We start from the raw sequence: 11,501 nt of genomic DNA, 5'->3' as shown, positions 1-11,501 counted from the left end.
TTCAATTAGGATGCAAGCTACGTAGGCAAGGGATTCACTAATGTCTGATTAGGATGCAAGCTACGTAGTCACCTATTTATATAGAGGAATTAAAGAAAACAGAAGAGTCTAGGGTGAAATGCAAACCTTAGAGCCGGTCAGGTCAGGTACTACGTAGTTTGGCAATTTATCTTTCTGCACAACATATCCTCCTGCAAACCATGACACAAAATGTTATAGAAACGGTGTAAAAGATAGTTTAGAAACAAATCTAAATATGAATGATGACCAATTTTGATTGCAGGGATGAGAAAGGGATTTGCATCATCATCAAGAAACAATTTTTTTTAATTCAGAATGATTCTCTCAAATTGGATTGTTAAAAAAAGGAACCTTTGCGAGTGTGGAAACCTGAAGGTTTAATCGTTTTGAGAGCTTCTCTAATGGCTATTATCTGTTCTCTCATGTTGCGCCTACAAAAAAGACAATACCACTATCAAAATCAAAATGCTTTCTTTCATATTCAGAACCACATTTCAAACCAAGAGAGAGAGAGAACCTTAAGCTGAGTCCTTCTGTTCTANTGGAAACCTGAAGGTTTAATCGTTTTGAGAGCTTCTCTAATGGCTATTATCTGTTCTCTCATGTTGCGCCTACAAAAAAGACAATACCACTATCAAAATCAAAATGCTTTCTTTCATATTCAGAACCACATTTCAAACCAAGAGAGAGAGAGAACCTTAAGCTGAGTCCTTCTGTTCTGAAACCAGAACTTGATTTGTCTAGGAGCCAAACCCAATTCTCTGCTAAGTTGATTCCTCTGCTTCTCATCAGGATGAGGACACTCCTTGAAACTCCTACAAGTTTGATAATTTAACGATTACAAAACATAACAAAGATATTTCTCAAAGAAACAAAAAAAAAAAAAAAAAGTTTAAAGCCTTAATCTGTCGCGAATTCTTACTATCAAAATGAGAAACTTACCATTAAAGATAGGTTCAAGCTCCTCCGATTCAATCTCCTCTGATTCCAATCGATTCAATCTCTTCCGATTGATTAGACTCCGAATTCAATCTCGTCCAAGTTCAATCTCCTTCAGACTCCTCCGATTCCAATCTCGTCCGATTCCATCTCCAACGATTCCGACCAATTCAATTTCCTCGGATTGAGAGGTTCGCGACAGAGAGCGAGAGAGAGAGAGGAAGAGAAAGAACACGATCGGGCCAAAAATTTTTGTTTGTTCTCAATAAAACTCTTTACCCAACCACGCGCTGACACGTCAGCGCCTATTATATGAAAACGAGTATACTAAATAAGGGAGCTCTTCTTTTTTTTTTTCTTTCTGATTTATTTTTTTCCTACTTTTCCTTAAAACCTCTCTTAAAACCTCCGTTGAAGAAGGTCTTAGTTTAATCAGTAGTTGTGTTGCAGATTCGCATGACTAAAGAATTGTCCACCGAAACATAAACCCACATAATACCAAGGGGAAAGGTATTATTGCAAAACTTGGAGGTTTGAGCATGGTAAAGCTTTAACAAGTTCTCCTTGGAGATTATGAAAAAGCTATATAGATGTAAATAACCATTTTTGCTCTAAATTTCTGCCATTACATTTAAATATAAAATCTATATAAAAATGTAATTAAAATGGGTAACAGCGAAAAAGAAAATCAGAATTTGTAAGAATTTAACCAAAAAAAAAATACGAAGCAAAAAATGGTATTTTAGACATGGAAATAACTCATAAATCATTACATTTTATGTGTTAGTTTAGTAATTAAACTCTTAACTAGATTTTAATCAGCGGTATACTGTGTAACAAATGTTTTGTAACTTAAAGCTTTAAATTTTAAGTTGTATTTGTTTATGAATTTTGTTTGTATTTTTTACTGTTTAACATTGTATAATTGTATTTTGATTGTTAATTTATGATTTAACTCTCGGTACACCGGGGGACAATATATTTGTTTACATAATTTTAATTTAATAAACTCATAACTCTAATATTGATAGTGCTACAAAATAATGAAATTATGTTTTACCCGTCTAATACCAAGCTAAAGATATTTGAACTTTTTAAAAAGTTTAAATTCTTTAAAATAAAGAACGGGGTAAACTAAATAAAATTTATAAATTTGAATGTCTGGTAAATCAAGTTACGCGCTCATTCATATTCGTAATAATTTTGGTTTATATTTATAGTCTGAATCTGAATCACAGTCCTATTTTTCTAGGAAATGTGGGACATTATACACACATTTTTTTATTTATCCATTGAGTAATATATGTCAGGTAAATTTTTTTTTGTATCACATCATATTCAGCAAAAAAATTACAAATTTTCATTGAGTAAATGTACTATATAATAATTCAGAATAATTTAAATATAAGTTCAAATAAAAACAAAAGAAAAGTCATATATTTATGTTTGAATTAGGTCGAAAAATTTATGGAAATTAGACAAAATTTGGAAATATTTTTTTTTCAAAGATCTTTCATGTAATTAATTATAACATAAGTTACTTTGCCAAATGTACATCAAAAATGTTAATACATATTTGAATTTTTTTTTCCTACTTTAAAACTATCAAAGTTCAATAATTTTTATTTATAGATTCACTATAATATTTTTGGTTTGATTTCAGTCGATATTGTTTGTCAAATCAAGCTAAAAATAAAATTCTAGTAAATAAAAAAGCTAGATTTTGTAAAAGAATCTAAATATATTCAGACTCTGCAATGTTGCAACGTTCAGCGTGGTAGCTAAAATTGAAATATTGTAGTACTTTTTAAGAAATTAAGTTTTGAATCCACGCTACGCGTGAGTTTATCTTATTATATAAAGTTGTGTTTTGAAAATTAGCAATTAACAGAATTTTGACAAGTGTCAAGTTATCAATTTCAGATGTTACATGTGTAAAAGTTAATATTTAATAGAAAGATTTTCATAACAAAAAAAGAAAATATTTGTTTTTTAAAATATGAATAATGCAAAAAGATAATTATCAAAATTACAGAATTTATAAAATAATACAAATTTTTTTAAATAATTATAAGGAGATTATATATATATATATATATCATAAAATTCGAAATTATAATATTAATTACTTATTTTTAATTATAAGTTATTAATTCTAGAAAAATATAGAAAAGTGATTAAGAAAAATATAAAGTTAAGTATTAATTCATAATTTTGTAAATACTCACTTCTATATAAACATAGATCGTCTCATACTTAAATAATTTTCAAAAACACTGCTTTCAACTTTGTTTAATTGAATTTTTTTTTAATGGAAGGTAAATTTTTCTTGTTTTTTTAAACAAAAACTTTTCTCCTACTTTCTCCTTTTTTTTTTTTTGACAACCATTGGATCACAATAGGCCGGCCCATTAGCCAATCCCTACACATCCCTACTTTCTCCTTTTTCAGTTGGAAATAGGTAAGATTAATATGTTGACCCAAAAAAAAATTAATATATGCGTCTTCTTTTTTTAATACTGTATTTTAAAATTTATTGTAGTATTTTTAAATTGTTTTATTTGATTTATATTTTCATCTTTGAATTATTTGGGATTCATATATTACCATGCTTATAATTTTCTATTGTTTCTTTAATTATGCCAAATTAATGTCTTCTAATTTCTCAACATTGATTGGGTTGTCATAAACCCTTTTTCTTTTTTGGAAACATAATTGTTACCATTATTCATTTAATCCCAAAGGAAGATAATGAGTAGAAGCTCATCAACCTAATTGATGGATAAAATAGGCTAATCAAACACAAGCTTACAATAAACATAGATAGATTGGAAAAACATAAATCGTTGTTAATAGATTCATAGGAGCTCAAAGACTGTGACACATATGTTTGCGGGAAGGTTTAAAAGAAATTATTTGACCACATTTGTCATCAAAATGCACATATTTTTAAGGTCAAGAGTTCTGAGAGAACTTCATGATGGGTGACCTTCCTGGAAGTGATTGTTGAAACTGTGAGAGTGAGGACAAAACACAGGAAAAGATAATTTGTTGATTTGTATGGTCGGTAAAAATGCACATATTTTTTAGGTCAAGAGTTCTGAGAGAACTTCATGATGGATGACTTTCCTGGAAGTGATTGTTGAAACTGTGAGAGTGAGGACAAAACACAGGAAAATATCATTTGTTGATTTGTAGGGTCGGTAAACAAGTTTTTAAAGCCTCTCAGACGTAACAAACCGGCCATCGAATATGGGTGGATCCACGGGTCGGGAATGGATGTAAGACCCACTTCGGAAGGTGGGCCCATGGACTGAGAGTGGACATGGGCTCACTAAGCAATGTGGCGGTTGAGGCGTTACAGAGACATATGCTACATCATGGCGTATCAAAGACACTTCTACGAATATATTAGAAAATTTAACATTAGTTACTATCAAAAGATTTTGTGACGTTGGAAAAAGGTTTTTACTTTCATTGGTTGTTGGAGCAAGCCATTTTGAGATAGCAAAAAGACGTGAACATGTTCTCTCCACACAGGAGGAGAGAAGAGCCGAGGTTCTCTCTATGGTGGAGAAGGTTGGACACAAGGTTATCTCCCCAAGGGAGTAAGATGAAGGAGGTTGGACGCAAGGTTATCTCCCTAAGAGAGGAAGGCAGAACCAAGATTCTCTCCATGGTGGACGAGGTTGGACGCAAGGTTCTCTCTATAAAGGATGAAGGCGGTGCTGGTCATACATTATTGTGATGATACATCATTGATTATCATATTATATAATATATTTTTTATTCAAAATATTTTTAAGCCAACAATTTTATTAATTAAAAAACTATGCAGAAGTAAAAGTAAAATAGTTGGCTTAATGTGTTCATATAGACATTTTCTAAATGGTGATAAAAAATATACTTATAACATAGAGTATATTTTTAGGTGCAAAAAATACACTTTCAAAAGTAACATACATAAAAGATTTGTAAATGGATATAAATCAGTGTATTATAACAAAAATAAAATTTAGAAATAACATACAACAAATTTTAATATATTTTTGTTAAATTTAATTTAATTTATAAAACTTTAAACCCGCACATCGGGCAGGTCCTTGATAGTTTATTAGAAAACAGCGTTTTTTCCTTAATAAAAAACAGTAAAAAAAGAAACATAACATAGATATTGGGCCATAGTTGGATTCAAAATATTAGAATGGGCTTTTTAGCATGTGGCTGAATATGAAAATGTAACCAAGTTTCCAAGAAGCCACAGCCAAGAAAGATGAATCACATTGAAGCCATAAAAGATAACTATGGTTTAGGAAAGTCAAACCGGTTCTCAATATTCATTGATTGGTTAACTACAAACCGGAAATACATGCACAAACGCTAATACTCATTTGATATATTTTGATAAACATTATATATGACTGATGACAATTATGAAATAATTATATCTATATAATAATAAAATTATCAAAAATAATGATAATATTAACCACACAATAATAATATTGATTAAAATGTTAATGAAAAAATAATATTATTTAATAACATGCTAGGATTAAAAATAACAATATTATCAAAATCTGGAGACACCGACGTCCACATCGACGTATAATAATACGTACATATGTTATTAATGCTAGCATGTTATAATGTATATAATACGTGGTAATTAATACGTGGTAATTAATGCTAGCATGTTGATTTGATATTAATGCTAGGTTTATAATCCACCTCGACGTATTGCGGTTTGTTTAATGATAATAATAAAATTTTAAAAACATTTTAAAAATATAAAATTCACTTGTGTTAAAAATTTAAATCTGATTATAAAATCGTAAAATTAATTGGACGTCCAGGCGGGACGGATCAAACTGGTGACATGGCATATCCTAAACCGTATCTTTTATAAGACAAACAAAATCTTTTTATAATCATGAATTAATCTTGTTTTCTCATATTTAATTGACCACACCATCTATGTCTTCCTGATATTTTTTTCATTGTTTGATTACTCTTTATATTATTTCTCATCATTTTCATTGTCAAATTTTCATGACAGATGTCATCATTACTTTTACCGTCTGGTTTTTTGTTACTTTTAATGTCATTACTTTTACCGTCTGGTTTTTTGTTACTTTTAATGTCATCGTTACTTTTTCCTCTTTCTCATCAGCTTTCTCACATTCTTCCACTGAATAATCATTTAAAACTTTTTTTTAGATTACCACACAACTTGTTAACTCGTCAAACTCTAAAACCAAAATCATTGCCTCTTGTCTCGTACATTTTTTGCAATTCACGGACCAACTTAGTTACTACATGCATCGAATTGTTGATATCTTCACCTGTATACTTACTTGGTTTTACATCCACACATATTGAAACTTTTCAAACCAAAATCCTTAATACTACAAAATTGCAAATTATTTGTAGAGAAAGTAATATGAACACATGTATAGCTAATTAAACATGTGTGCTTGTCATCGATCCTTCTTCTTTAAACTCAAAAAATAACTCAAACAACATCAAATCAAGATCTTGCGACGTCAATCCTTTTTCCTTTGACCCAAAAATAATTTTACAGAAACAATAATAAATCATCTATAAAGTCATGCATAAAATCATGTTTTAAATTTTTGAGAGTTAAATACTAATGATACTTAAACTTCTTATAGAGTTTAAATATTTATAATATTTTAAACTTCCTATTGAGGTATTTATAATATTTTTAACATCCTATAAAGTTTAAAAAATTCGAATATTTGAACTTTTTAAAAGTTTCAATAATTATAATATTTGAAACTTTTTAATATTTTAAATTTGGTCGCTTGATAAATCAAGCTTCCTGCTCATTCCTAATTGAAAGCATATTAGTCTTATTTATAATGGTGTAGACTATTATGCATCGTCTTTGATTTATAAATGTTTTTTTTTTTACAAAATTTTGTAACTCCTAAGAAATCCGTCAGCCTTTTACAGGGCATATCTTCGTGACAAGTTCCACAACTTCAATTTGGTTGAAGTGGACTTTTAAATTTATATATATCTTACGATAGTTATAGTAAAGAAGATTTTTTTTGTTTTTTTTCACGTTCTACAATAGTTTTCGCTCAAGTTTTTGGAAACCTAAATAATGCCTTTAGATTCATGACATTTCTTGTCCAAACCTCTTCTTTTCTTTTCTTATTTTTTTTATAACAAAATTTCAATTCATTTGACAATCGATTCCAAAAAATAATACCATCAATTTTTTTTTTTTTAATCCAAAATTAGCCAATTAGATGGAAAATTGTTCACAAAGGTAATTGGATATGACTCCACTCTAGCTCGACACGCCAGTTTGTCCACTCTACCATTTTGTGATCTGGGGATATGAACGACAAAGAAAGAAAGGAATTCATCCTTATCTTCTTCAATAGCGTCCATATATGTCTTGAAAGCAAGCCACTCGGAAGGCGAAGACACCATCTTCACCAAATCAGAACAATCTGTGAGAAAAACAACTTTCTCATTATCCGCACCAATCATACGTCGCATTGCCCATATGAGGGCTTCCACCTCTGCATGGAGGGGTGACAAGCTACGGCGAGAATTAGATGCACCCATAGTGGGAGATTCTCCCTCAGGAGAAATGCAATGTCATCCTCTACCTATAAACTGGTCAATCGCCTTCCAAGATCCATCTACAAAGCATCGGTAACTAGACCCATCACCGTGAACCGTGTCACAAGGGTGAGCCGTAACCATAGATAGAGATTGAGAGCCACCCTGAGGGAAGGATCCTAAGGGGTCTTCTTGGGCTGAAGACCAAAGCTTTGATTCCTCTTCCGCTATCCGTAAAATTGCTACCGGATTGGAGTCCAAGTTGCTGAACAATTTATCATTTCGGGCCTTCCAGATATACCATAGAATCCACGGAAACACTTCTACCGAAGGAATGTCCTGAAATCTCCAAAATAATGAGTCCATATTATCATAGATAGAGTTCGAAGGAAAGCAACCCGAAGATGTCGGGAATTGGGACAATCCCCAAACCTGCCTAGCCGGAGGACATAAGAAGAGGGCATGGTTGACTGTCTCCTCCGCCCCTCCACAAATTGAACATTCCATATCACAGCTTAGTCCACCACACCGTAGATTAGTTGTTTACGCCATACAACCGTAATTGCTTGCCACAAAAAATGTCTAAGTTTTGGTGGACATCGAATCTGCCATAAAAATGCCTGTAGAGGAATAATTTTGGGACCAGAGACAGGGGAGTCACTCTCCGGTTTTTGGCGCAAAGCTTGATATCCAGATTTAACAGTGTAAACACTGCTTTTTGTCAGATTCCAACCCAAGCTATCCGGTGTGGTTAGATTGCCAAGGGGTAAAGCAGAAATAAGGGCTACATCCTCCAGCTCGAAAAAGCCGAAAGCAACGCCAAATTCCAGGAATGCGAAGTCCTGTCAATAAAATTTTCAACTCTAAGTGTTGGATCGACTGGCGATTCTGAACGCAATACTGGTCTCGGGGATTGAGCAGGAATCCATGGGTCAGACCATACTAAAATGGAAGCCCCAGATCCGACCCGTTTAGTGAGTCCTTTGTTCACCAGAGAGCGAGCAGAAATCATACTCCGCCATCCATAAGATGGAGAATAAGATTTAATTGGATCCAATGGATCAGAATGCCTATAATATCGTCCTTTGAAAACCTTTGCAAATAAGGAATCTGGAACTGAAATCAACTGCCAAAGTTGCTTAGCCAATAGTGCGGTATTAAAATCATCCAGACACCTAAAACCCAAACCTCCCTCCATCTTATCAACACACAACCTGTCCCAAGCGATCCAATGTAAACCCCTTGTTTCCCCTGAAGAGCTCCACCAGAAGTTAGAGATTGCACTTGTAAGTTTCCGTGTAACTGTTTTCGGAATTCAAAAACAGGACATAACAAAGGTAGGGACAGCGGTCGCAACCGATTTGATCATGACCTCTTTCCTCCCCCCGAGACAGTAGCCTAGAAGGCCATCCACCAGCCCGTTTTTGCAACCTATCCTGGACAAAGGAAAATATTTTGGTTTTCGACCCACCAAGACTTTCCGGGATCCCCTAGTATGAACTCATACCACCCAAAGTGGTAATGCCCAAAATGCCTTTTAATTCCTCACGCACACCCGCATCTACTGTATGTCCAAATTGAACCGAAGACTTCTGAAATTTTATCCGCTGTCCAAAAATCTGTTTATATTGTCTGAGAATCCCTAAAATAACTTCACACTGCTCCTTCGTGGCCCAACAGAAAAACAGACTATCATCTGCAAACAATAAATGAGAAATTGCCGGACAAGCAGTCGAGACCTTAATACCCGTAACGAGTTTAGACCTTTCCGCTTTTTGTAGATTTGCAATAAGGACCTCAGTACAAAGGATAAAAAGATAAGGTGACACGAGGTCTCCCTGGCGAAGCCCTCTAGACGGGATTATGGACCCATGGGATTGACCATTTAATAGAACACTATATTCAACTGATGTCACACACCACATGATCCACGAAATCCATTTGTCACAAAAACCAAATTTCCGCAATAAATGCTCAACAAATGACCATTCTACCCATTCATAGGCCTTACTCATATCTGTTTTAATGGCCATGAACTTGCCCTTACAAGAGGGGTTCGTGCAGAGTCCTTGAAACATCTCCTGAGCAATCAAAATGTTATCCGTAATTAAATGTCCTTCTACAAACGCCGATTGTGTCTCAGAAATCAATGCTGGCAAAAACTTACGTAGTCGCTGACATAAGATCTTCGAGATAATCTTGTACCCAGCATTGCATAAACTAATTGGACGCCATTCAGTCATCCGGGTCGTTTTATCCACTTTTGGAATAGGAAAAATATTTGTCCTATTTAGGCTTTTGTCAAAACTATCACACTGAAAGAAGGATTCTACCGAAAGCTTTAAATCAGCCTTAACCGTATCCCAAGCATGGTGATAAAAAAGGGCCGTCATACCATCCGGTCCAGGAGCTTTATCAGGATGCATCATAAACAAAGCCTCTTTGATTTCCTATTCTGTGACTGGTTGAGTCAGTGACTCATTAATGTCACCCGTGATAGATATGCTTATTTCACCCAACGATTCCTCAATATCTGTAGGATCTGTAGACGTGAAAACCTCTTGAAAATAAGAAACTGTAATATCCTGAACCTGAGTCTCCTCCGTAATCCAATGCCCAGACTCGCCATGCAGCCCGACAATACGATTTTTAGCTCTTCTTAGTTTCATTTTGATCCCCAAAACGCATCCACTTCCTCCGACTTTTCTGATACCAGTAAATCTCTTCATCCCGATAAGCTTCACGCAGCTTCCAAGTCATTTCCGAAATAACCTCAACAGAAACAGAGCCATCCGCTTGGGCAGTTGCTAAGTAAGATTTTAAGTCCTCAATCATCTCCCGTCCAAACGGGGCCTGCGCTTTCCGCCATCGGGAAATTGCTTGGCGACACTTTATTATTTTGTCCATTAAGTTCCCAGTTACCCCTGTCTCCCCAGAGGCCCAACCCTCTGTAATGGCTCCAAAGAAACCCTCTTTTTCAATCCATCGTCGGTCAAACCGAAAAACGCTCCTCCCTCGCCAAACTTTATGGTCCAAGGCTATCATCGGTAAATACTCCATAAACAAATCACTAAACAAGTCGTGGAGCATCGCATTGGCTAGAGCTCGATCAAGACGACAACGAGTTGGCTTCTTATCCCACCAGCCACGCCAAAACAAGCTATCCCCAACCGTAGGAAACTCTAGTAAACCACAATGTCGAATCATTGTGTTAAAGCTCACAAAAGAAGATGCATGGCGGAGCTTTCCGCCCCACTTTTCGTGGTTACCTTTTAATTCATTAAAATCACCTCTGTAATGGCTCGAGATAAACCAATCCGCGTTAACTGTTCCCACACTAGATCTCGGTTCGTTGGGACCGGATCACCATAAATAAAGGTAAAGTAAATAACATGGCCTTTATAAGTAAGTTCCAAATCAATAAAACGATTTGACTCAAATAAAATAGAAACATCATAATTGTTATTATAAAATAAGGCAAAACCGCCACTACAACCGATAGGATCAACCGTTTTAAATTTGAATAAACAAAATGACCAACAAAAGGTTCCAAGACAAGTAAAGGCTGTCTAGTTTCAGATAAAAATAAAAAATCAGGTCTATGCTTCTCCCACAAATCCCTGAGATATCCAATAGTTGCGTTATTCCCAAGCCCTTGAGAATTCCAGCTTAAAATCTTCATTTATCCATTGTTGATTTAGGTGGCTTTGCTCCACCAGTGGGGCCCTTCTCCTGTCCCGGGTTCCTCGGGTATGTTCCTTCCCCAGCTGAATCTTTATCTTTAGGGACAGGACGTTTCCTTGGGGTTGTACGCATGTACACATTCAATTTCCTAGAAGCTGCTCCTTTGAGAGCCAAAGGAGGCTTCACCTTGTTGGTCTTATCCACTTGTGGAACCACGATAGGAGCTGCACCTGTGTTGGTTCTCTTATTCGTGG

The sequence above is a fragment of the Camelina sativa genome, chromosome 3, assembly GCF_000633955.1.
Source record: "Camelina sativa cultivar DH55 chromosome 3, Cs, whole genome shotgun sequence".
Taxonomy (NCBI): Eukaryota; Viridiplantae; Streptophyta; class Magnoliopsida; order Brassicales; family Brassicaceae; genus Camelina; species Camelina sativa.
The sequence above is the reverse complement of the archived record's forward strand: the minus strand, read 5'-3'. Positions refer to the sequence as shown.